General features: G+C 38.9%; 1 pseudogene; it reads left to right on the top strand.

Moving 5' to 3' along the window:
* The first annotated feature begins 986 nt into the window (after positions 1–986).
* On the top strand, positions 987–27,320 carry LOC110218850 (pyruvate dehydrogenase E1 component subunit alpha, somatic form, mitochondrial pseudogene; annotated as a pseudogene).
* The last annotated feature ends 622 nt before the right edge of the window (positions 27,321–27,942 follow it).

Here is a 27,942-nt window from a genome sequence, read left to right as displayed (position 1 = left end):
CCACTCCCTTGCAAATTTTGGGCAGGAGATTACTTTCCCATCCCTCAGATGTCATATATTTGTGGGTGAGCAGAGAATGATTTTACCATATGATTTCTTTCTTTTATCTATATTTCAATCGTGTAATAATTCAATGCTCTTGCAATTCAGAAAACAAAACAAAACCAAAAACTTTCTGGTATTAAAGGCTCCTTGCAATCTAGCTCCAACATACCTTTCCAGCCTAACTTCACACTTCCACTCATGTTTATTATGCTCCTCTAGTCAGATTAGAATAGCAGGTGTTCTTTGAGCTCATCCCCTCCCTGTCACTACCCTGTTCATTTGCACAGGCTGTCTCTCATCCTAGGTGGCACAGTAGGTAGAATGCCAGCCCTGGAGTTAGGATGACCTGAGTTCAAATCCAGCCTCAGACACTTACTAGTGGTGTGACTCTGGGCCAGTCACTTCACCCTGTTTGCCTCAGTTTCCTCATCTGTAAAATGAGCTGGAGAAGGAAACCACTTCAGTAGCCAAGGAACCCCCAAAACGGGGTTAATTGGGGTCACAACTGAAAAGACTCAATGCCATCCCCAAAACAGATTCCCTCCAAATTTTAGCCTATAAATTGTTCTCTTCCTTCAAAGACTAGCTCAGGCTTGATCCATGAAGTCTACTTTGCCTTTCACAGGAGCAGAGATCTCTCCCTCTTCAATTTCTCATATTCTTTTGCCTGGATCTCTCTTTAGCATTGACTGCATTCAGCCTTCCATCACACAATTTTATCCATGTCTTATTTCCTCTCCCCCAGACTAGATTCCTCAAAGGCAAGAGATCTATGTGTATGTGTGTATACATGTGTGTGTTTAATCCTTGTATCCACATTGCACATAGCAGGTGTTTAGTCAGTATTTACTGAATGGAAATGAATTGAATGAGGAACATTGTGGCCTACAATCCTTCCACTGCTAAGTCTTCATTACTGCTTTCATTTTGGCCCCTGCTCCATGCAGAAGATGCTTGCCTCTGTCTCCCATGTGCCATCAGATGTCACCCAGAAACCATCTGGCTGAATTCTGGTGGCATCTCATGAAAGGGGATTTTTCTTTGGAAGAAAGAGGGCCCTCCTATCACAACAGTGCTTCCTAGAGAGGAAAGACTCAAGACAACAATGCAAGCTGTCCAACAGATGGCATTAAAAGCAGCCCAGTTTTATAAGCGAAAGATCATTCACAGTTCCTGTTACTTGTGTGGCAATCAGGAAGTTTGTTGCTTGGGTCTTGAAACTGGTTTAAATCATTCCAATCATGTGATCACAGCCTATTGGCCTCTTGGCTTTGCTTATACATTCCTGGACTTTCAGTTTAAGAAATTCTGACAGAGCTAACTGGAAGAAGAACTGGGTCATGCTAAAGGAAAAGAAAATTTCTATGGTAGCCCTGGCTCTATTGATACTCAGGTGCTTCTAGGATTAAGTATTATCCTTATGCATAGGTACAATGGAAAAAATAAGGTATGTGTGACTTCATATAAAGATGGCACAGCTAACTAAGGTCAAATATTTGAAGTTTACACTATGGCAGCTTTATGGAAACCACCTTATATTTTCACTTGTGGGAATAAGCAATATGGAACAGAAACATCCTCAGAGAGAGCAGCAGCCAGCAATGAGGAGGACATTTTATCCCAGAAATAAGAGTAGATGGTATAGAGGTTCTGTGGGTCCCCAAGGCACCAACATTTGAAGCTGCCCACTGTAAATGAGGAAAGAGCCTGCCACTGATAAAACTAGAGACGTTATTATCTTGAACATTGTAGGAGTCACCCTGAGACGGTTATCACACTAAGGAAAAAACTGAGACACTAAGGTATAAAAAAATTGAGGAACTAGGTGGCACAGTAGATAGAATGCCGGGCCTGGAGTCAAGAGGACCTGATTTCAAATCTAGACTCAGACACCTACTAGGTATGTGTTTCTGGACAAGTTATTTAATTCTGTTTGCCTTGGGTTTTTTTTTTCATATGCAAAATGATCTGGAAAATAAAATGGCAAACCACTCCAGTATCTTTGCCGAGAAAACACCAAATGGGGTCATGACGTGTCAGACATGATTAATCAACTAAACAACAAAGGCACAAGCGTGACTATTATGCTTTTCCAGGATAAAATGGCAGACAATGACTTACCAGGATTGAGGGATCGGAGGAAATTGATGCTGAAGTGAGGAAATAGACTAGAGCTGTTGCCCAGTTGGTTACAGTTTATTCCCATCCCTCCCTGTCTCCTGACACTTAAAGTATCCAGGTGCAAGCCTTCATCTCCTCACACTGGACTACTGCAATAGCCTGCTAGGTGGTCTCCCTGCCTCAAGTCCCCTCTCCCTCTAATCCATCTTCCACTTAGCTCTCAAATTGACCCTTCCAAAATGCAGGTCTGACTATGTCACACCCTTATTTAATACACTCCATTGGTTCCCTGTTACCTCCAGGATCAAATATATGATTTTTCATTTGGATTTTAAAGCCCTTCTTAACCTGGCCACATCCTACCTTTCCAGTCTTCTAATATCTTACACTAGGCCCACATGTGTACTCTGCCATCTAATCCTTGCTGTTCTTTCTACAGGACACTCCATTTCCCAGCTCTTCGTGTTTTTACTGGCTATCCACCATGCTGGGAACACTCCCGCTCATCATGCTCACTTCCTGGCTTCTCTGGCTACCTTCAAGTGTTAGCTAAAGTTTCACCTTCTGCAAAAAGCCCTTTCCAGTCCTCCTTAATCTCAGTGCCTTCCCTCTGAGACTAGCCTCATTTTATCCTGTATACATCTTTAATGTACATGGTTGTTTGCATACCGTCGACCCATGAAGCTGTCAGCTCCTTGAAAGCAGGGATTGTTTTTTGCCACTGTTTATTTCCAGTGCTTAGCACAATTCCTGATACATGATGGGCCTTTAATAAATGCTTATTAACTGTAGCTAACCCTGAACTACTTTGGGGAGAGATACGCTGCTTTAAATTTGAAGACTTGTGGTAGCTCTACAGTCTGAAGATCTGAGCTCAAATATGAGCTCTGATACTAAGTGCTCTGGATAAATCACTTAACCTTGATGAGACTCAGTGTAAAATGGGAGCATTGAACTCTAGACAATTTTCGAGGCCCTTTCAAGCTCTCCATCTATGATCTTTATGATTCAATACTTCTCATATTAAATATAACCCTCGGGGGCAGCTAGGTGGTGCAGTGGATAGAGCACCAGTTCTGGAGTTAGGAAGACCTGAGTTCAAATCCAGCCTCAGACACTTGACACTTACTAGCTGTGTGACCCTGGGCAAGTCACTTAACCCTCTTGCCTAGCAAAAACAAAAAAAACTAAATATAACCCTCAAATTCTTTCCTTTAAAAAAATAGACAATAGCAGAAGGAATAAGAAAAGAAAGGTAAGAGTATTTTAGCAAGAGAAAGAAGGCAGGTTTCCTGCTAAGATTAGAAATGAAATATAGAGTAAATGATGGGCCACAAGGTGATTCAGCAGAGAGAATGCTGGGCTTGAAATCAGGAAGACTTATCTTCCTGAGGTCAAATCTGGCCTCAGATAATTAATAGCTGTGTGACCCTGGACAAGTCATTCAACCCTGTTGGCCTCAGTTTCTCATCTGTAAAATGAGCTGGAGAAGGAAATGGCAAACCACTCCAGTATTTTTGCCAAGAAAACCCCAAATGGAGTCACAAAGAGTCAGACACAACTGAAAACAATTGAACAACAACAAAAAATAGAGTAAATGAGGCAGAGAACGATAAGAAGTTTATCCCAGATAGCAATAGTGTAAAGAAAGTCTTTGCAACCAAAAGCAATAGGATTTTTCCTCTACCACAGTGCCAGAAAAAATACCAAGCGTTTGAAAAAAGCCCAGAATAGCACCCAATTGGCACAGTAACTTTTAGAATTGTCTGAAAATTGAATTTTTTTTTCTAGTTGAGTTAGAAAACCTATTTGGCAGAAACTCAAAACCTTCAGAAAAAGGAAGGATGTGTCATTTAAATATCCCAATCCAAATATACATTCTGTCTTAATAGCAGGCAATTTTCTTTCTTTCTAATGGCTTACAATTTTCCCTCCAGAAACAGCTTCAAATGCTTTTGTCCATTTGCAAATGTGTGCCTCACCTTAAATCTGATTCTCAGATCACAGGACTGTAGATTTAGAACTGGAAGGGACCTCAGAAACTCTCTGATCCAACTTCTTTATTTTACAAAAGTGGAAACTGAGTCCCAGAGAAATCACTTGATTTACCCCAAAGTCACATAGGTCATAGGGTTACAGTCTTAGAGCTTCAAGGGGATTTGGAGATTATTTAGTCCAGCCCCATATTTCACAGATGAGGAAACTAAAGCACAAAGGGGTTAATTGACTTACCCAAGGTCATACAAATATATTAAATGGCAAAGCTGGGGTTTGAAAATGTATCCCCTGTCTCCAAATCCAATACTCTTTCCTATAATGCTTAGAGATGCATTTTTCCTCAAGTTATTCATAGTAAAAGGAACCTGACTTTGAACCATTAACCCTGGAAAATGTTGGCATTACTGATATTTCATGGGCATAGCAGGTGCTTAGAATCAGTGTTTGTCAAATAGAGAGGTTAGATGCTACAGCATTACCAGAAAGATCAGATGCTAGAGAGTTCAGAAGTTATTCACATCTGGAACTAAAAAGTAAAACATTCAAACCATTTATTTGCTGTTATTGCTGCTACTATTTACTTCATCTTTAATTCAACCAGCACTTATTTCTTATTCAATTACTTGTTTAATCAAAGCCATTTGCATCAAATTAAACTAAAATCATCCTCCTCTGCCTTTGAGGAGGATGTGTGATGCCTTTCTTTTCTCTTTGGAAATGTCTAAATTGCCACATTCTACATATAAAAAGCCAAGGAAGCAACAAATGAAAACAGCCAGTGGAATTCTAAGTAGGTATGGCTAGAAACTCAATAGAGCTCTCTGTTCATAGTTCTCTAATTTGCCGCATAACATGACTCCTTAACAGGACACATAACATGAAAGATAAACTTGACCCTCTTCCCAGGATCACATGGGAAAACTAAAGACTTTGCTTTGAACATTTCAAAGCAAGGCCTTTTTTTTGTCCAAACCTATGATTTAATTGGTATAGGGAACTCCCAGTGAGGAAATTTCCTCTACTAACAGAGATCAGCTACTGCTCTATAGCTTGTAAATTTTAGCAAGTTGCCTGGCAAAGGGGAAGGAAAGACAGCCTATCAATCAAAAAGACTTGAATTCAAGGTCTCATCTCTGACACATAGTGGGTAGGTGAATCTGAGCAAGTCATTTTATCTCTTAGTGCTCCCAACAACTCTATTAGACATTTTATACGTATTACCGTGACAGTCTTGAATGATGAGAAGGCAATGGAAGGAATACCCAACATTACTGAAATCTAGGATCACTCAAAATATCAATTCAATACAATCCAACATGTGCCTACCAGAAGCCCCTGGTGGACAAAGCCACTTCCTTTGCTAAGCCTATCTCTTCTTATTCTCCCAGTAGAGCTCAAGTCCAACCGGAAACAGGTGCGGCAGTGGCTGATAAATCTACAAAGCCCCTCGGCAAATATTCCCTCCTGAACACAGAGTAGTATATGGAAAGAGCACTGGTTCTGGAGTCTTAGAGGACCTGGGTTCAAATCCCACTGCTGCTTATTATCAGTATGATCCTGGGCAAGTTAATTAACTTCTCTGGGTCTCAGTTTCCTCATCGGTAAGATTAGAAGATTAAACTATATAGCCTCTGAGGTCTTTTTCAGCTCAAAGTCAATGAGTGTTGCAAACTTCTCATTTTATGGTGTGTGAGAATGACTTGATTAAGTGGGGGGAAATACATTTTTTAAAGTTTCCTGAAATATTAAGTATCACAAAAATAGCTAACAATTACTCTTTTAATTTTATTTTTGTTACATTTTAAATTCCAAACTGCCTCCTTCCTTTCCTCCCTACCCCACCCCAGAGAAGGCCATTTGACAGATAGATAGATAGATAGATAGATAGATAGATAGATAGATAGATAGATAAAAGATAGATAGAAGGATGGATGGATGGATAAATAGATGGAAGTAAAATCATACTATGCATATGTCTATCAGTTCTTTCTCTGGGGGTGGATAGCATCTCTCTTCATAATTCCTTTGTAATTGATTTGAATATTTATAATGCTGTATCCCCTTTTGATCAGGATATAAGCTTCTTGACAGCAAAGATTATTTCATTTTTGTATCCCTGGTGCCTTTCATGGTCCACTCTATAATTACATGGCACATTGCATAATTAACTTCAACACAACACAACAATACAATGAAAGCACATCAGGTACTTAACCAATGCACGTTGCATTGAATTTAGTCAAGCACTACAGGTGCTTAATAAATGCAGGTTGTACTGAATTTAATTATAAGACATTTAAAGTTGACAAGGCTCTCGGAAATCATTTAGTCCAATATAAAGTTTGGGGGCAGGAAGACCAATTTAGTCTCTCATATCCTGTCTGTGGGATATTCTTTGTGTTACATAATGTTTATAGGAAAAATTCCAAAATGACATAGCAAGCCCACTTTTAAACCCATAATATACAAATTCTGTGGGTCACTAAGAGTCTGTTGGCCATAAAAGAATGCTCCATTTTTCCGTGACTGTCAAAAATGCCATGGGCCCAAGGAGACAGGTAGACACTACCCAAACAATTCAGACATTGTACTATGACAAGCCACTTGGAACATCAGTTTGTTATCACAGAATATATATGTTGTTTAAAAAGAAAAGACTGGGGCCACTGGAAAGTTATGTAAACTCTTGAGGCTCATTTTTCAAAAGCAAGACTCTTGCCTGTTTTCTGTATTAAATCAAGACAGAGGAAGACACCATATAATCATAGGCCCTTAGAACTACAACTGGAACGCACTTCAGGTTATTTAGGTCAACTCTCTAGTTATGCAGATGAGGAAACTGAGGCCCAGGGAGTTTAAGTGACTTGCCCAAAGTTTAAGAGCAAAGGTTTGTGTTTTGTTTTTGTTTGGGTTTTTTGGTTCTTTTCTAAGAAAAGTATGCCCACCCTACAGCTATTGTCTGGAAGCTGATTTTTAGACTTGTCTTACTTTCTATCCATGTTATTTGCTAACACAACATGAAATCCATTCTCTTAAGAACTATTGTCAAGATGCAAAATAGAAATATCCAGGCCCAACCTTTCTCCAACTGAGAGTCAAGTCTGCATCTAGCAGTGCCTGCAGGCAACTCAAACTCAATTTGTTAAAACTGTGCTCGGCATTTTTCCTGGCAAAACTTGTCCCTCCTCTCAATTTCCCCACCTTAATTGATGATAACACCTTTATCCCAGGTATCTAAGTGGGAAACCTTAGAGTTATCTTTGACTCTTCCCTCTTCCCTCACCCACTATATCAAATTGGTTGCCAAATCCTGTTATTTCTACTACTGCAAGCTCTCTGGCATCTGACCCCTCTCCATTTCCTCATGATTTCAGTTTCATTTGAGGGTTTCTGAGGTCCTTTCCAACTTTAAATTTTATGATTCTGTAGCAGTTCCTTTTGTGTCGGCAAAGAATTGGAAATTGAAGGGATGGTCATCAGTTGGGGAATGGATGAAGAAGTCATATATGATTGTAATGGAATATTATTGTGCCATAAGAAATGATGAGCAGGATGCTCTGAGGAAAACCTGGAAAAATTTATGTGGACTGATGCAGAGTGAAGTGAGCAGAACCAGGAGAACAGTGTACACAGTAACAGAAAGATTGTATGATGAAGAACTGTGAATAACTTAGCTATTCTCAGCAATACAATGATCCAAGACAATCCCAAAAGACTGATGATGAAAAATGTTATCCACCTCCAGAGAAAGAACTGGTGGAGTCTGAATGCAATTGAAACATACTATTTTTCACTTTTTTTTGGTTCAAGTTTTCATTCACAAAATGATTAATATGGAAATATGTTTTGCATGACTGCACATGTATAACCAACATCAGATTGCTTGTCATCTCAGGGATGAGGAAGGGGAGGAAAATTTGGAACTCAAAAATTTAAAAAACAAATGTTTAAAATTGTTTTTACATGTGATTGGGGGAAATAAAATATTATTCAAAAAATAAATCTTATGGTTCTATAATCACCACTCCCACAGTCACCACTCAAGTTCAGGATCTCATCATCTCTCACAAGGCCCATCATAAGAGCTTCAGTCTCTTTCTTCAATCTCAACTTTCACACCACTGCTAAATCTTCGTATGCAAGGGTCTCTCTCACCACATCCCTCTCCCACTCAAAAATATTAAGTGGCTCCCTATTACCTGTTGGATAAAATACAAATTCCTGAGCCTGGCATTCAAAACCTTTACTGATCTATCCCCAACCTCTATTACATTTCTCCCATTCACACACTCTACAACCCAGATAAATTGGACTTACTAGCTATTCCTTAATCTCATCTTCTATACTTTATTTGGGCTTTTGAACCTTCCCTCCATGCCTAGAATGTCCTTCATTCCTTTCTCTACCTATAAAAATGCTTTTCTTTCTTTAGGGAATCCTAGCTGAAAATGAAGTTTGTCTTTAAGTTTCCTTAAATACTTTGTTAGAATTCTACTTTGCCCATATCACATAATCCTTTATGCCATATGTATCTGAGCATATGTCATATACCCTATTTAACTGTAAGTTCCATGACCAGGGGCTGGCCTTTCATCTTTGTATTCTCACCACCCAACACATAATAGATATTTAATAAATATTTGTTGAATTTAAAATATGAACAAATGTATTCTCTTTCTCAACTGATAAGTGGCCAAAGGATATAAACATGCAGTTCTCAAAGGAAAAAAATCTATGCTATTAATAGTCATATAAAATAATGATCCAGATCACTAATTATCAGAGAAATGAAAACAAAAGCAACACTGAGATTCCACCTTGCACTGGTCAGATTGGCAAAGTTGGCAAGAAATGAAAATGACAAATGCTGGAGGGGCTACAGGAAAACAGGCACATTAACGCACTGTTGGTGGCGCTATGAATTGATACAGCCATTTGGAAAGGAGTTTGGAACTACGCTCAAAAAGTCATTAAAACGTGCAAATGTACTCCTTTGACCCAACAATATCACTACCAGGCCTATACGCCAAAGAGATTAAAAAGAATAAGACAGGGGCAGCTATGTGGTGCAGTGGATAGAGCATAGGCCCTGGAGTCAGAAGGACCTGAGTTCAAATCCAGTCTCAGACCAGACACTTGACACTTACTAGGGGTGTGACCCTGGGCAAATCACTTAATCCCAACTGCCTTGCAAAAACACATAAAAAGAGTAAGAGGACACACATGTACAAAAATATTTATAGCAGCTCTTTTTGTAGTAGCAAAGAACTGGAAACTAAGGGAGTGCTTCTCATTTAAGGAATGACTGGGAAAAATAACAGTATATTAGTAAAATGGAATATTAGTCCTTTTCCAAAAGAAATGATAAAAGGGATGGTTCCAGTGAAACCTGATCATGAGTAGGATGACCAAAAATAATAGAAATAACAATGTGATTTAAATTAATTTATTCAGTATTTTACCAATTAAATACCAAAAGCTTGCTATATAGAGCAAGAAAAAATAATAATAAAATAAAATAAATAAAAATAAAATAAAATAAAAGATCAAGAATCCTAAGGGAAATAATGGGAGAGAAGGTGGGAATGAAAGGAACCTAGCAGGACCACCTCTCAAACTATACTACGAAGCAGCAATCATCAAAACGATCTGGTACTGTCTGAGAATAAGAGAGGTTGACCAGCAGAACATATCAGGTACATGATATACAGAAGTAAACGAATCTAATAGCCTAGTATTCAATAAGCCCAAATGGCACAGCTACTGGGAGAAGGGCTCACTATTTGATAAAAACTGCTTAGAAAACTGGAAATTAGACATTAGGCAGAAATTGAATTAAAGGTTAAGTGTGAAGGGAGTAAACATTTATTGTGTTCCTACTGTGTGTCAAACACTATACCAAGTGCTTTACAAATATTATCAGGTTTGATCCTCTCAACACTGTGAAGTAGATGTATTATGATCCTCACTTTGCAATTGAGGAAACTGAGGCAAAATGTAGGTGACTTGCCCAAGGTCACACAGCTAGTAAGTATCTGAAGCCAAGTCTGAACTCTGGTCAGCCTGACCAATAACTTACACCATATATCAAGATAAGCAGCAAATAGATGCATGAACTAGATATAAAAGGTCATTATCATAAACAGATTGAGAAGCAAAGGAAGAAATTACCATTAAAAATCTCCCCCTCCTCAAATTATCATAAGTTGCATCCTCCAGTAGAATGTGATTTCTTTGAGAGGGGCAGCTAGATGGCACAGTGGGTAGAGCACAGGGCCTGGAGTCAGGAAGTCTCAAATTCAAAACCAGCCTCAGATGCATACTAGCTATGTGACCCTAAGCAAGTCACTTCACCCCTACTTACCTCAGTTTCCACATCTGTAATGGGGGTAATAATAGCATCTACCTCCCAGGGTTGTTGTGAAGGTCAAAGGAGATGATAATTGTGTGCCTAGCACACAGCAAGCACTACATAAATACTAGCTATCATATCCCCAGCTCCTAGCACAATGCCTTGTACATTGAGTGGAGAGAGAATATAATATGTGATTTCATGGGTATAGTGAATTCCTGATGGGAAAAGTCCCCCCTACTTGCTCTGCAGCTGATAGTTTTAGAAGAGTTACTGGAGCACTAAGTAGTAAAGTAACTTGTTTAGGGTCACATAGCCAGTACTTGAATTCAGGGGACTTGAATCCAGGCCCTGAGACTAGCTCTCTAACCAGGACACCATGCTGCCTCTCATACCTCGCACATAGTTTTTGCTGTTGTTGAGTTATTTCAGCTGTGTCTGACTCTTTGTGGCCCCTTTTGGGATTTTCTTGGCAAAGATACTGGAGTAGTTTGCCATTTCCTTCTCCAGCTCATTTTACAGATGAGGAAACTGAGGTAAGCAGGATTAAGTGACTCACATAGCTAATAATTTGAACTTGAAACAGCGCTTCTTCCTGATTCTCAGCCCAGAACTCTATCCACTGCACCAGCTAGCTGCCCCTTGCACGTAGCAACTACTTTAAAATTGCTTACTGGGTTGAATTGATAAAAAGATATGTAAAGTCCATCATAACTAAAAAATATTATATCAATGGAAGGAAAGGCAAAGAAAAAAAACATTTAATGAGGAAAGCAATATGCACAATAAAAAAAAAAGGAAAAAAAGAAAAGGAAAATTGCCTCTTACCCTAAATAGCTTTATAGAATTAGACCAGAAAGGGGCATTGAGTCCAACCTCTTAGTTTAACAGATAAGGAAACTGAGACTAAAAGTGATTAAGTAATTTGCCCAGTATCACCGAATGTCTGAGGCAGCTTTTATACCCATGTCTTCCTTTCTCCAAATCAAGTGCTCTATTGCCCTATACCAGGATGCTTCTTGATGTCTGAGAGATGGATTGGTTATCCTTCAAAGAATATCTGTACAAAGTGATTTCAACTATTTTGAAAAAAGTGCAAGTAATCAAGGATAAGATATTTAGAGAAATGCTTCAATGGAGTCATAACCATAAAGTAAGGGGAGAATGAAGAAAAGTGTAGAAATGCACTGGTTTTATGCTTTGGGTAAAGGGAAAGAGAGCAAATCATCACTTTGCTTATGTCTGTCCTGGGACAATCTCTCCATTGCTCTATGTTGTAATTTTCCAAATCTAGCTAGTGAAAGACAACTTTGTATCCACTGGCCTTGCTGTGAATGGAATCTTGGAAATGTTAGGGACTTATAGATATAAAGTCATCTTTGTTTTTAGACTTGTTTCCTAGGGGAGAAAAAGAGCTTGTAAAACTCTGGTCTTCCCATCCCCCTCTAGGATGTCATCAAACAGCTGTTATTTACTTAGCAACCTAAAATAAATTGTTGTTTATGCCACAAGAGATTATGACTTTGTATTTAGGAGATGCCATGGTAATTCTGCAGGATAAACTTGCTGCTTCTTGCACTGATCAGTAGCCATTAGATTAGAAATCTAACTGCTTTTTTTTTAAAAGAAGGATTGGCCTTTCTCCTTTTTATTTTCTGGATAAAACTCCAAAAGTCCTACACAGTTGGATAAACACAGATAGACAAGAATTGTTTTTAGACCTGCTTCCTCCCAAAAGCCAAGGTCGCTCCTACTCTTATAGGCTACGTCACCTCGGTCTGTCCCTCACCCCGGGCTTAGCTTTCCCACACACCATTAGGACTCTTCCATTCCATAGCTCTCTCTTCCCAGGAGCCCTGTCTGTCCCTCTGTATTTTGAGAGTCAATCTGGCTGTCATGCTTCTGGGGTATGTTTCATTAGTTTGAAGATTTTGTTTTGAGGTTTGGTCATTCAAGGCCAGTCCCAATGGCAATCTCAGAAAAAAGATAACAAATTCCATTTTAGACATGTCTGCTAGACATCCAGTTAGATACGTCCAAAAGGCGGTTGGAGATGCAAGAATGGAGGTAAGAAGAGAGGTGGTGGTGGTGGCAGTGGTAGTTGTTCAATCATTTCACTTATGTCTGACTCTTCATGACCCCATTTGGAGTTTTCTTGGCAAAGATCCTGGAGTGATTTGCCATTTCCTTTTCCAGCTCATTTTACAGATAAGAAAACTGAGGCAAACAGGGTTAAGTGACCTGCCTATGGTTACACAGCTGGTAAGTGCTTAAGTCCAGATTTGAACTCAGGAAGATGAGTCTTCCTGACTCTAGACCTGGTGCTCTATCCACTGCACCAACTGGATAAATAGATCTGAGAATTATCTGCACAGAGATGATAATTAATCATCATCACTGATGAAATTACTAAGCAAAATAGTATAGCTAGAGAAAAGAAAAGGGTACAGGGCAGATACTCATGGTTATCAGGGATGACTTAGATGAAGATCCAGCAAAGGAGACTGAGGAGGAGTCAGCAATAGGAGTGTATGTCCTTCAAGAGCAATGCCACAAAAACCTGGAAAGAAGAGAATATCAATACAAACTGAGAGATCAACAGTATCGAAAGCTAACACAGACATCAAGGAAAATGAATGGCATGTGGGATAGCACAGTTGAGTCCCAGAGTTTGTGAAGAGGAGTGAAGCATAAAAAGACTGGAATAGTAGGAAGGGCCCAGATTATGAAAGGCTTCAAATGACAAACAAAGGAATTTATATTTTTCTCCTGGAGGCAATATGAAACCTTTAAAATTTTGTGTCATAATTTTACAGCAAATTAGCTTTTTTTTTCTTATTTTCCCTTCCTCCCAAAAAAAGCTGACTTAAATTGCTTATGTGGTCCAGTGCACCTCTAGAGAAAAATGGTACCCTACTTCTGCTTCAAATCATTTGAGTACACTTTGGGAAATGGTGAGGCCCAGAAGTATGGAGGGTCCAAAACAGTGAATGACCCAGGAGTAAAGGGAGGAAACAGACTGATAATATTCTTACGTCCTGGGAGCTGAGGGAAGCACTTTCAGAGTGACCACAAATGGTTTGTGCCTTATCAATTCCATCAGGACAAAAAAAAATGTCATCTAAGTTGGAGACATACATTCTAATTGGGGAAGATAAATAAAGAGAGATGAAAAGAGCAGGGCATGCTGGAAAAATGAATAATCCAGTTCCCTCTAATTGATTCTTTTTTAACACTTATCTAGAAAGCTGAATAAATTATTTCATAAATACATTACTAAACATCAATTCATAGTAAACAAAAAAAAAATCTTATGAACACAATTTGTTTTAAATTGGACTAATTTGAGTCAGAAAAAAACCCCAAAGCAATAGTGAAAAGTAGTTTATTATAAGTGTACTTACAAACACCTGTAAGTGTCCTCCTATTCCTTCTCCTTTAAGAATAAAGGAGATCTAATTTCTCAATTATATAGAGAACTGAGTAAAATTGATAAGAATAAAAGTAATTCTCCAATTGGTGAATGATCCAAGGATATGAACAGGCAATTTTCAGATGAAGAAATCAAAGCTATCTATAGTCATGTGAAAAAATTCTCTAAATAACTATTGATTAGAGAAAGGCAAATTAAAACAACTCTTAGGTACCACCTCATACCTCTAAGATTAGCTAATATGATCAAAAAGGAAAATGATAAATGTTGGAGGGGATGTGGGAAAACTGGGACACTAATGCACTTTTGGTGGAGTTGTGAATTGATCCAACCATTCTGGAGAGCAATTTGGAACTAAGCCCACAAAACCATGCACATCCTTTGATCCAGCAATACCACTATTAGGTCTGTATCCTTAAGATATCAAAAAAAGGGGAGGGGGTGGCAGGGAGGGCCTACTTGTACAAAAATATTTATAGCAGCTCTTTTCGTGGTGGCTAAGAATTGGAAATCAAAGGGATGCCCATCAATTAGGGAATGGCTGAACAAGTTGTGGTATGTAATTGTGATGGAATATTATTGTGCTATAAGAAATGATAAGCAGGATGATTTCAGAAAAATCTGGAAAGGCTTACATGAACTGATACAAAGTGAAGTAGGAAGAACCAAGAGAACACTGTACACAGTAACAGCAATATTGTTTGATGAAGAACTGTGAATGACTCAGCGATTCTCATCAATACAATGATCTAAGACAATCCCAAAGGACCCATGATGGAAAATGACATCTGCCTCTAGAGAAAAACTAATACTGTCTAAGTACAGACTGAAGCATACTATCTTTCATTTCCTTTCTTTCTTCCTTTTTGTTCAAGTCTTCTTATATAAAATCTTCTTATATATAGCTAATAAGGAAATGTTTTACATGATTACACATGTATAACCCATAATAGATTAATTCCCATCTCAGGGAGAGGTAAGGGAAGAGAGAGGAAGGAATAGAATTTGGACCTCAGAACTTTAAAAAAAGTTTTAAAATGTTTTAGCATGTATTTGAGGGGGAATATTACTAAACAGAATGAGACCTGAATTCTAGTCTCAGATTTGCATCTCTAATGAACAAGTATTAAGCGCCTACCAAGCACTCTGCTAAGGGCAGAGGATAAAATTACAGTGAATGAAACAATCCCTACTCAGAAGTTTATCTCCTAAAAGAGGAGGCAATATCTATAAATATATCTAGAATAAACATAAAACAATAAATATAAATAAATCAAAAGTAGTTACACACAAGGTAGTTTGAAAAGTAGGACAGTAGCAACTGAGGAAAGGTCAAGAAAGGCTTCATGTAGAAAGTGGTACTTATGAATTTTGAGGGAAAACAGCGATTTCATGCATTGGATATGAGGAAGAAATATCCTCCAGGAACGGAGAACAATTAGTACAAAGGCATAAGTCAAGACATAGCATGTTTTGTATGAGGAACAGAGAGAAGGTCAGTTTGGCTAGATGAGAATGAGGGAGAAAAATTAATATCCAATGTGGCTGGACAGATAGGTTGAGCTATCTATATAGGGCTTCAAACTATAAAGCTTTATATAAAGCTATAAACTATAAACCATAAAGGGCTTTAAAATCTAAACACAGCAAAGTATAGCTCTCATTTTTGCTAAAAATCCTACAAAGTATTGGCATAGTGGGACCTTTTCTTAATATCAGAAAAAGGTCCCTCTGTCTCTCTAAAACCAAGAATCGTATGAAATAAAAATATACTAGAATATTTTTTTCAATAAATGCAGGAGTGAAGTAATGATGCCCACTCTTGATATTATTATTTCATATAGTTCTAGAAATATTAGCAACAGCAATAAGAAAAGAAAAAGAAATTACAGACATAAAGATGGGTACAGAGGGGGGCAGCTAGGTGGCACAGTGGATAGAGCACCAGCCCTAAAGTCAGGAGGAGCTGAGTTCAAATCTGATCTCAGACCAGACACTTGACACTTACTAGCTGTGTGACCCTAGGCAAGTCACTCAACCCCAACTGCCTCGCCAAAACAAAACAAAAACAAACAAAAAAAAAGATGGGTAAAGAGGAGACAAAACTACCTCTATTTGTGAACAACATAATGGTATACTTGGAATATCCTAGGTAATCAACAAAGATGTTAATTAGCTACGTGGAGCAGTGGATAGAAGCACTGGCCCTAGAATCAGGAGGACCTGAGTTCAAATCCAGCCTCAGACCAGATATTTGACACTTACTAGCTATGTGACCCTGGGCAAGTCACTTAATCCCAATTGCCTCACCCAAAATAAATAGATAGATAGATAGACAGACAGACAGATAGATAGATAGATAGATGAATAAATGAATGAATGAATGAATAGATATATAGATAGATAAGTAAGTAAATGAATGAATAAATGAATAAATAAATAAATAACAACTTAAATTGCTGGAAGAATATTCAGTGCTTGTGGCTAAGACATGCCAATATAACACAACTAACAATACTACTAAAGTTAATTTATACTTTTCATGCTATCTCAATCAAATTACCAATGGGATACTTTGTAGAATTTGACAAAATGATAACAAAATTCATTTGGAAAAAAAATATCTGGAATATCAAAGTGAATGATGAAAAGTAGGGATGAAGGGGAAATAGTACTTCCAGACCTCAAAGTTGACCATTTGGTACTGTTTCTAAAAAAAATAGAGATGTATCAGGGCAACAGACTAGACAAGGGAGAATCAAAAGCATTGCAACTCAATAATCCAGTGTTTGATAAAGTGGGAAACACAAATTACCTAGGAAAAAAACTTATAATTTGATATAAACTGCCGGGGAAAACTGGAAAGCAGTCTAGCAGAAATTAGGCTTAAACCAATACCTTATACCACATTCTACAGTACACTCTAAATAGATACATGATTTTCATATTAAAGATAATGTTATTAAAAATTAGAAGTGAAACAGATCACATATCTCTCAAAGCTATGGGTAGGACATGTATATTTAGCCAAACAAGAGATAGAAACAATTGCAAAAGACAAAATAGATAACCACGATTATGTGAAACTGAAAAGCTTCTGCACAGACAACATTAATGCACCTAGGATAAGAAGGGAAGTGGTCAAACCAGAAGAAATCTTCTTATCAAATTTTTCTAATGAGTTCTTGGATGTGTATGTGTGTGTATTTGTGCACGTGCACAGATAGATAGATAGATAGATAGATAGATAGATAGATAGATAGATAGATAGATAGATAAAATAACCATTCACCAATGGATAACTGGTTAAAGGATATAAACAAATAGTTTTCAAAAGAATTGCAAAATGTTCACCATCACATGAAAGAATGCTCTAAATCTCTAATAATAACAGAATGACTCTGAGGTTTCCTCTCACATCCTGTAAATAGGCAAAGACAAAATGGCAATAGTCCATGTTGGAAGAGTTGTGAAATAATAGGCACACTAGTACATTGTTAGTGGAGCTGTGAAATGGTACAACCATTTTGGAAAGCAACTTGGAATTATGCAAATAAAGTGACTCTTCCCTTCCCTGTATTATGTTTATCTTTATCTGTGTCATCATCACTAACTTGACTCTAAGGACATGAGGAATACAAAAGAGTCTTAGGTCATCTTTGCATCTCTCCTGGAGCCCATCACCACGACTCTGCCCATATTAAGTATTTGAATTAAACTACTGAAGTTAAGAAATATACTTTCTATTTAGTTTCCTAACCTGTAAAACTGGGGAGTTGGTTTAGAGGTTGATTTTTCATTCTGCCTCTAACAATGTGTTTTCATTCCTCATTGGGTCTGTGATCTCATAAATGTGAGCACTCCTTTGGATGATACAGATCCTAACCCATTCATGCCTGCCCATCCCATGCAGCTCTTATTCATATCTGTCCACAGACTGGCCACAGGGGATCAACCCATGATTGGGTTGAAGATCCCATGAGGGTCTTCCTCACATTTTCTTGGCAGCACAAGGATAACAGTGGAAAGAAGGCAGTCTGTTTCTTTCCATTGCCAAGTGACCCATCTATCTCCTTTTTCTTCCATACATTTATTTGATGTAATCCTTTAAATTTTATGGTAAAATTCCATTATTCTTAATCGACCCCAGAATTAGTCACCCCTACAGTGACTTAGTCTAAAAAAGCAAAAAATGGCTACATAAATGGAAAAGTTGGAAGGACTAATAGCTACTCAGGAGTAGATCAATTTCTTCAAAAGCGGATAGAAAATTGAATGGTATATAAAGCAGGAAGATATTAATGAATGGAAATGACATTACTACAAAAGCAAAAGCAGAGACAATGAGCCTCCACTGCATCACTAATACACACACACGCGCGCGCACATACACACATACACACAGAGAGATATACACATATGCATGCGTATATGTTTGTGTACATACATATATGTATGTGTACATATATATATGCACATATGTGTGTATAAAGACAGCATTCCAGAAAAAGAAAAAGGACTTCCAAGAAATACCCTATTGGGTGAAAGTTTGCCTGGTAGAAAGTAAGTGTAAATAGCTCACCACCCCTAGAACGATGGTCTAGCAACCTTTGGAGTAACACCAAAAGCAGCAAAAGAAGGAAACCACAAGAATAGATAATGATTCAAATAGAAGTTATTAGTATTGACCCTGAGATGGGATTCTAGCCTTTACATTTAGAAGGAACCTTAGAGAATTCACGCTACTCATTTCACACATTAGGAAACTGAGGCTATGTCACTCACCCAAATTCAAACAGATAGTAAGATGGCACAGCTAGGATTCAAACGAGATAATATTTGTAAAATATTTACACAATGCCTGGAACATAGTAGGTGCTTAATAAATACTTATTCCCTTCTCCTTCAAATCCAGATTCCCTGATTTCACCATCCCCTCCCCCATTAATTTCCCCTTCTCCCATGGCTGTGTTGAAAGAGAAAGGACAACAGCAAGAAGGGATATTTAAGGCAGGACCAACACTGAGTTTTCAGATTCTGAAGTGACTCTTTTCCTTCCTTCTGACTCTTCCTAGCTCTGCCAGTACCATATGTTTCAGGGTGAACTGGAAATATAATTGCCTCCCTGTGGCCAAGAGATGATCAAGGCACTGCTCTTAAAATAGACATGTGGGCAGCTCTTTGATCTTTTGATAGCAACAGTAAGTGCCTTATTCCTGCCCCGACCACTCCAGCTGAAAATAATTTCTTTCTCCTCTAAACTAACTCCTACTGTATACTCATTGGCTGTGCCACTCATGGGACACTTAGCATACACAGAGTTGTATTGTGTGACCATGGAGTCACATGTGCGTAAGCTTCTCAAGGGTAAAGCCAGTGTCCTCATCTATTCTTTGTCCTCATCCACCTGTTGCTAGGACTATTGCAAAAGCCTCCTAATCGTCTCCCTGCCTCAGATCTGTCTCTTCTCCAGTCATCTTCCATATAGTTGCCAAAGGGCTATTTCTAAAGCACAAATCTAATCACGTCACTCTCCTGCTCTGTAAACTTCAGTGGCTCCCTATCAACCCCAGGATCAATTACAAACATCTTTGGTGCTTGAAGCCCTCACTCCCTGCTCCAAACCATCTGTCCAGCCTTATTATACAGTACTCCCAAGCATGCACTCTACAGTCTGACCAAAATGGCCTTTTTACTGTACCTCACAAATGACAGTCCATCTTGAACTTCTATACCTTTGTACTGGCTTTATCTCATACCTGGAATGCATTCTCTCCTCATTTCTACCTCTTAGAATCTCTAGTTTCCTTCAAAGTTAAGCTTATACACCTGTCCCTACATAAAGCCATCCCTGACCCTTCTCTCTGCTACTAGTGCCTCCCCAACCCCACCCCCCAAAAAAAGCCTCATGTTTATTGCCTTGAATCATGTTACTTGACTAGGAAATTCTAGTTTTGATAGGTGTCTCTCCCCTTACCTTTTTGATTGTGGATTTTTAGTGATTTTTGCGTGCCTATACTGTATGCATACATGTATGTGTCTTTCCCCATAGAATGTAAATTCTTTGAGGGGGCATAGATTGCTTTCACTTTTTCTTTGTATCCCCAGAACCTAGTTCAGCACCTGGCATGATAAAGTGGTTAGAATGCTGGACTTAGTCAGAAAGACCTGAGTTCACATTCTATCAGCAGTGTGACTTTGGGGAAGTCACTTAACGTTTATGTGCCTCAGTTAACTCACGTGTAAAATGAAGAGTTTGGATTCTATAGCTTCTAAATTCCATTCCAGTTCTGGACCTATGATCCTATGATATAATAAGTGCTTTAATAAAATCTTGTGGGTTGATTGATTACATACCACTTAATATCTTGCCTGTACTGCAGAAGATGAACTCAAGAGATATGTGTTAATTGATTTATCAAGAGACCTGAGTTGTAGTCCCAGTTCTACTAGTTAGAAGCCTTGTACTCAGGGCAGCTAGGTGGCACAGTGGCTACAGCACTGGCCCTGGATTCAGGAGGACCTGAGTTCAAATCAGGCCTCAGACATATAACACTTACTAGCTGTGTGATCCTGGGCAAGTCACTTAACCCCATTGCCTATCAAAAAAAAAATAGAAGCCATGTACTCTTGATCAATCCTCTTCAGGTCTTTGAATGCCAATCTTCCCACTCTCTAACACAAGGGAATTGCAATAAATGGTCTCTTAGAACCCTTCCAACTGACACTCCATGGTTCTATGTAGGGGTGTACTGGTAAATGTTTAACGACTGACTCTGGGGAATGTATGATCAACACACTTTTAAATTTTTTAAAATTTAATTTTAAATTTAATCTGCATTATTTGCATTTACTCCATCACTTTCTTAAGTCTAGAAAAATTTTTTTTAAATCAAGCCTTAATTTGTAGTGTTTGTCAATTTCCAAGGTGTAAATGTTCACAATGAAAATTTAACAATCAGCTCTTAAATGCTAGTTTGAACTAGTTCCAACACCTATGGTTCTATGACGCTAGATTCTAACCTAATAGGCAGGCCCTGCACAATGCACCTTCCCACTTAATCATCAGAAAAATACTAGTTGCTAGGTGTGGTGATACAGTCCTATGATACCTTCTATCAGGAAGGCTGGTCAGTAACTTGAGCTCAGGATTTCTGAGTTGCAATAAGGTGAAAGTCAATCCAGTTTCCAAACATAAACTGGCACCAACATGGTGAGTCCCTAAGAGTTGGAAGCCACCAGGCTGGCTAAGGAAAAGAGAACCAATTCACATCAGAAAAGGAATGTCAAAATGTGAGTGTCTATCACCAGTGGGAATGGGCCTGTGAATAGCCACTATATATTTCCAGCTTGGATGAGATAAGAAGACAAAATTTCAAAATAGAGAGGCAGAGAGAAAGAGGAAGAAGAGGAGGAGGAAGAGAGAGAGAGAAGGGGGAGGGAGAAAGAAGGGGGAAAGGAGGGAGAGAAGGAGGAGAAAAAGGAGAGAACAAGAGAGAAGAGAAGGAAGAGGAGGAGGAAAAGGGGAGGATGGGAGAGAGAGAGAGAGAGAGAGAGAGAGAGAGAGAGGAGAGAGAGAGAGAGAGAAAGAAAGAGAGCACAGTTCAATATTCTGCACAGAGAGCAATTAAGTAACTCTGGAACCTTTTGCTATTCCTGTTCTTCAAACTAAAAGTGGGGACCACAGAGCAGTGTGATTTATATCTTTGACATGAAAGCAATGAGCAAATTGAGCTCTAAGAGTTAAAACAGAGAGAGAAAGAGAAGCAGCTGTTCGATGACAAGCCAGAGAAGTGACAAAATTCAGGGTTGACTGCTCTGACATTTCCTCCAAAGCAGCTGGAGAGCTCCCTGATGAATGAGGAAATATGACAAGATTCAAAGATAGCAAAACATGAATGAGCCATGAATGTTATTCCTGGAATCACATGTAGATGACAGCAGTTAATTAAGGACCAGTGAGCTAGAAACAGTAGATGATTAGTCGCAACTAGGAGACCCAATCATTCTAAGAGCACATGAATAGTAGATGACAGAGGGAGATACACCATAGAGGGGTGTTTAGCCTGGAGACTTGAAGAATCAGGAAGGAAATGAAATATTTATGTTGAAGTATTTGAAGGACTGTCCTGTGGAAGAGGGAGGGATTAGACTTGTTCTGTGTGACCCCAAGGAAAGAACCAGGATTGGCGGAAGTCTCAAAGGAGCAAATTTAGACTCGGTGTCAGGAAAAAAAAAAACCTTCCTAACAGTTACAACTGAGCTGCCTTGAAAGGTTGTGTGTTCTCCTTTCTTGGAAGTCTTTAAGCAGAGGTTGGATATGTATGTCAAGTATGTTATAGCAAGAATCAGACTCAGTTTTCTCCTCTGTAAAATGGGAACAATAATAATAACACCACCTATCTCATACTGTTGTTGTGAGAATCAAATGAAATAATATACATAAAGCACTTTGCAAACCTTAAAGTGATACATAGATACTAGTTATTATCATCTCTACCCATCAGATTAAGTATCTTCCTTGAAGACTCAGTTAAATCGAAGTGAGTTTGGAAGCGATGGGTTGGAAGATCATAAGTTCATAGCCCTAAAGCTGGAAGAAACTAGGAAATCAAACCCTCATTTTACAGATGAGTAAACTGAGGCACAAAAAGATTAAGTGAATTTCCCACGGGTCACACACTGAGGTGGGATATGAAACCCAGGTCTTCCTAACTCCAAGAGTAGTTTCCTATTTACTATTCCTCTATACCATGCTGATACCCATTCCTCTTACATGATTCAAATGCCAAAGATCCTGAAGGAATTATGTTTGGAGTTTAGTTACTGGTAAGTCAACTTTCCTCCATACTTTCATAGAAACAGAGAAGCCTCCAACCCTAAAGGCCATAGTGGACCAAGGAAATATGAAGTGCTCTTACAGCTAAAGTCAAGATTCTATAGTTTCTAGAACTGGAATTCCAAAGAAAAGGTTTATATGCAAAAAATATCAGAGATGAGTAAATTATTTGCATGTTCAAAGAGGAACAGGATATGGAGAGGATGGAGAGTCAATTACTACTTAAGGAATAGGATAGGAGAAGAAATCTTTGAATCTTCCTTCTCCCTTACCCTCTTCGCCACACATACACACGTTCAATCAGGTGTCAAATCTTATCAGTTATACCTCCAAAAATATCTCTCCTATCCAGATCCTCCTGTCTATTCAAATAGCCACCATGATAGTTCTATCTTTCATTGCCTTTCACCTGAACTGTTGTAATAGTATAACCAGTCTCCTTGACTCCAGTCTCATCTCATTTCCAATTCATCCTTTACATAGCTTCCAAACAAACCTTCATCTTGTCATGTCAGTCTCCAGCTCAAAAAAATGGTAAGTGGTTCAGTTTAACTCAATCCAAATGAAAAAGCATTTATTAAACACCTACTGTGTGCCAGGCACTATGGATACAAGGACAAAAAATGAAAACCATTCTAGCCTTTAAGGAGCTGACATTCTACTGGGGAAGGGAAAGGATATATACACAAATAAATACAAAATGTATGTGAAGTAGTTGGCATGGAGGGAAGGAGAAAGAACCGACAACTTGGGGGGATCAGGAAAGGTCTTGTACCGAAGGCAATGCTCAAAGCTGAGACTTCAACAAAGCTCAAGAGGTGGAGATGAGGGAAAGAACATTTCTTGTCATTTGTATAAAGGCAAGGAGGTAGGAAATGGGATATGATATATGGGGAAACAGAACAAGTTGGTCAGTTTGGTCAGAGACAAGGGCAGCTAGGTGGTGTTGTGAATAGAGATCTGGGCCTGGAGTCAGGAAGACTCAAGTCTGGCCTCAGACACTTGCTAGCTGTGTGATCGTAGGCAAGTCATTTAACCCTGCTTGCCTCAGTTTCCTCATCTGTAAAATGAGCTGGAGATGGAAATGGCAAACCACTCCAGTATCTCTGCCAAGAAAACCCCAAATGGGATCACAGAGAGTCGGATGTGACTGAAACTACTGGATAACAACAATAAAGGTGGAGGCAATATGAAATCAGGAAGGAAGAAAATAAGGATTCCTTGAGGAGATGAGGAGGGAAAGCATACCAGATATGGTGGACAGCAGTCTCTGCAAAGACACAGTATGAGATGAACTGCTGTGCACACCAGTTATGTCAATAGGGGCCATTAGAACATACAAAAGGCTCCCTGAGGGCCACATATTGACTTAGTTTTAGAATGTAAAATTACATATGTTTTATTATATTTTTTATTTTCTTGAATATTTCCCAACTGCATTTTAATTTGGTTCTGGCCATACTCTCGAGGGTTGTGAGCCAAATATATTTAACACCTCTGGTAAACAGAGTGAGTGAGGAAATATAATTGGAAATCAATCTAGAAAGAGAGGTTGGTGCCAATTTGTGGACAACTTTAAATAAAAGACAAAGGATTTTTTTTTCTTAATCCTTTTTTGTGTTTTCTCTTATAGGCAATACGGAATCCACTGAGGTTTTTTGAGAAGGGACCAATCGGGCACGGCCAGACCAGAGTTTTAGGAATATCAGTTTGACGGTTGTGTGGAAGGTGGAGCAAAACAGGTAGAAACTGAAAGCTAGAAGGACAATTAGGCTACAACAGTAGTCCAAGAAAGAGGCGATGATGAGGTAGGGTACTGAGGTGTTGATCATGGGAGTGGAGAGTAGACAGATACAAAAGATCACGTGCAGTAGAATAGACAAAATTAAGAAGTGAATATCTTCTCTACCCCCGACTCAAACCCCTCATTAATGTATCCTCTTCACAGCTGCCAAAGCACAAGTCTGATCATGTCACTAAAAAAGCATCAGTAGCTCTCCATTGCCTCTAAGACAGAATACAAAAAAAGGAATTTTTTTTTAATGATATTTAAAGTCTTTGGTTCAACTTCTCTTTCTAGATCAATTTCCCATTGTATTTCCTCACTCACTCTACATGACGGTCAAACTAGCCTCCTTATAGTCCCCTGTACACAATGGTTCATCTTACATCTTTGTGCCTTTGGCAGAAGCTACTATCCACCATACTTGGAATGCGCTTTCTCCTTGCTTCTTCTACATAGAATTTTTATGTTCCCTTCAAAGCAGTGCTTCAGTATCATGTCCATCACAGGGCCTTTCCCAATTCACTTAGCTGCTAGTGGCCTCCCCCCCACCCCTAAATTAATTTATAAATATTCTCTATATATAGTATGTATTTGTCTATGTACATGTTATTCTCTGTACCACCACCACCAATAAACTGTAATCTTTTTGAAGGCAAGGATTGCTTCATTTATTTTTGCTCTCTGTATCCCCAATGCTCAGTGTCTAACGTATTGTGAGCATTCAATTCAATCTACATTCATTGAAAATGGGAGGGGTAGCTAGGTGGTGCAGTGGATAGAGCACTGGCGCACTGAAGTCAGGAGGACCTGAGTTCAAATCCAGCCTCAGACCAAACAGTTGACACTTACTAGCTGTGCGACCCTGGGCAAGTCACTTAAACCTAACTGCCTTTAAAAGAAAAAAAAGATAATGGGGTTACAAAGACAAAAAACGAAGCAGGCTGAAGGAGGTTACATTCTATCAAGGGAAAGAATATTTACACTTAAAAGTAAACATCAAAGAGATATGAGTGAAAGTAATTTTAAAGGACAGTAGTAGCAGGAGGGGAATCAACAAAGGCTTCGTGTAAGAGTAGTGCCTGAGCTGAGCTTTGAAGGAGTCTAATGGGTAGAGGTGTAGAAAAGGGTGAATTCCAGGCATGGGAGGATCGGCTGGAACAAAAGCATGGAAATCGGAATTGGAATGTTGTGGATGAGGAGCCCCGGAAGCTAGTTTGGCTGAAATACATAGCATGTAAAAGAATGTAATGTTTGTACATAAATGCCAAAAGATGGGCATTGATGCAGAGAAGTATGTTCCAAGACTGTGGATCAGTAGCAGAAGATCAGATAACATCGTGATGTATTCCTTTAAAAAAAAATAAAGGAGTCTTTCACACAGGACTGAGGAGGCAATAGAAGATACCAAGGAAATATGGTGGTGAGATCAATAGATGAGCAGACCGTGGTTGCTATTTAATTTTCCAATTTGTCAAGGAGATACACTAAGACCAAAGTGCTGCAAAGCTATGGGGAGATGTGGGGGAGGGGGGTGGGGATTTTTTTAATAGTAGATAAATGACCATTTCTTATTGTTTTTATTTTCCTCATAGTAAATAGACAACTATTGGCAGTGACCCATATGATAATTTGAACATATTGGCCAAAGAGAAAACAAGAAAGCAAATTGTGACACATTCCCTCTGTCCTCGAGGCACTGAAGCCAAATGGGATTTCAGACATCCCCAAGTCTTCAAATTATCACAGCAGAGGAGCAGAGTGTGATCCTGAAAAGCTGATGAACCATCTGGGGACTAACTGGAGGCTGTAACAGGAAGGAAGGAAATTAATTCCCCAGGAGTGGAAGCAAATGGTAAGTAGCAGATCAGCTGGTGACCCTCCTTCAAGTAGCTTCCAAGAGAATTTGAAAGGACAGTGAGAGTGGAGGAAGCACACAGCAGCCCCTAATACCCATGTGCCCTTAAAAGACTGAGACAAAAAGACAGAATGGATTCTACGGCAAATTCAATTCAATATAATAAACACTATGCCCTTTGTATTTGTGGGGTGCTAGGAATACAGTGGTGGGTAAAATGAAGATACAGCTGGAGTTCAAAGATCTTAGAGTATGTCTGGAAAGATAAGACATTTTTAGGAATGGGATAAGGATTGAACCTGGTATTTTATTGATATAAGGCACTGCTCGGTGAGGAAACTCTCCACTAGTGCAGGCAACTTAGAACCTTACAAAGTTGCCAAATAAAATACAGTAAACACATATGTGTCTAAGGATGTAGATTAATTCTGGCTGAGGGATCAGAAAAGACATCGTGGTGGTGCTTGAGCAGTGCCTTGATGTATGGGAAGGATTTCAATAGGTGGGTTATAGAATCGTAGATATCAAGCTGGAAAGGCCTTCAGAGGCAGTTTAGTCCAAATATTCATTTTAAAGATGAGGAACCTGAGACCCAAGGAAATTAAGTTATATGCCTAAAGCCACACAAGTAGCAAAAATTCAAACCTGGGTGCTTATACTACCAAAGCAGCATTACTTCTTCCATTACTCTCTCCCCTTTTTCTTTAAGGCATCAAACAGCTTTTCACTAAGACAGCCTGTAGGACCCCTGAAAGTGGCTTGTCACATCTATTGGAGGATGGCTATGCGAATTGTGCATACATCACTATAACAGAATATTACCATGCCATAAGAAACAATGATTATGAAGAATTCAGAGAAACATGGCGAAGCTTACCAGAGGAGAAGTAAGCAGAGTTAAGAAAACAATATCCACAATGATGACAACAGCACCAGAAATGGACAGAACAGCAACCACAAAACAATCGAAAATGAATGTTGCAAAATTACAAAGAATAAGCATGCCCTCACAGCAGAGATAGGAGATAACCCCTCCCCAGCACTCACCCCCCAACTCGTTTGCAGAGGTGGAAGGTCCATAGATATAGGATATTGCAGACAATGTCAGATTTGTTATACACTGATCAGGTTTGCTGGATTTTTTTCTCTTCCTCCGTTTATTTTTTTCTTTCAAAAAATGCTTCGTTATGAAGGATGAGACTTTACAGGGAAGGGCAGAGAGAGGAATCTAGGTGATATAAAAACAAAATATATCAAAAATCTCTTTTTAAGAAAAGAATGTGGCTTCTCACTCTTTGCACCTGGTGAGTCATTATGAAGAAAAGACAGACACTGTTTTCAAATTGAAAAAAAAAACCCAGCTGCCTAGTGTCTTAGCCACCTCTGGCCTTTCACAGACGGAAAGCGCTCTGGATGGAGTGTCATGTCATTTTAACACTTCCCAGGCCCCTCTCCAGGACTGCTTTCCGAGTGAGTATACCTGCTCCTTCAGCAGCCCAGGGCAGAGCTGACT

Source organism: Phascolarctos cinereus, unplaced genomic scaffold, assembly GCF_003287225.1.
Source record: "Phascolarctos cinereus isolate Bilbo 61053 unplaced genomic scaffold, phaCin_HiC Scaffold_4;HRSCAF=312, whole genome shotgun sequence".
In the NCBI taxonomy this organism is placed as follows: domain Eukaryota; kingdom Metazoa; phylum Chordata; class Mammalia; order Diprotodontia; family Phascolarctidae; genus Phascolarctos; species Phascolarctos cinereus.
The sequence above is the reverse complement of the archived record's forward strand: the minus strand, read 5'-3'. Positions and strand labels throughout refer to the sequence as shown.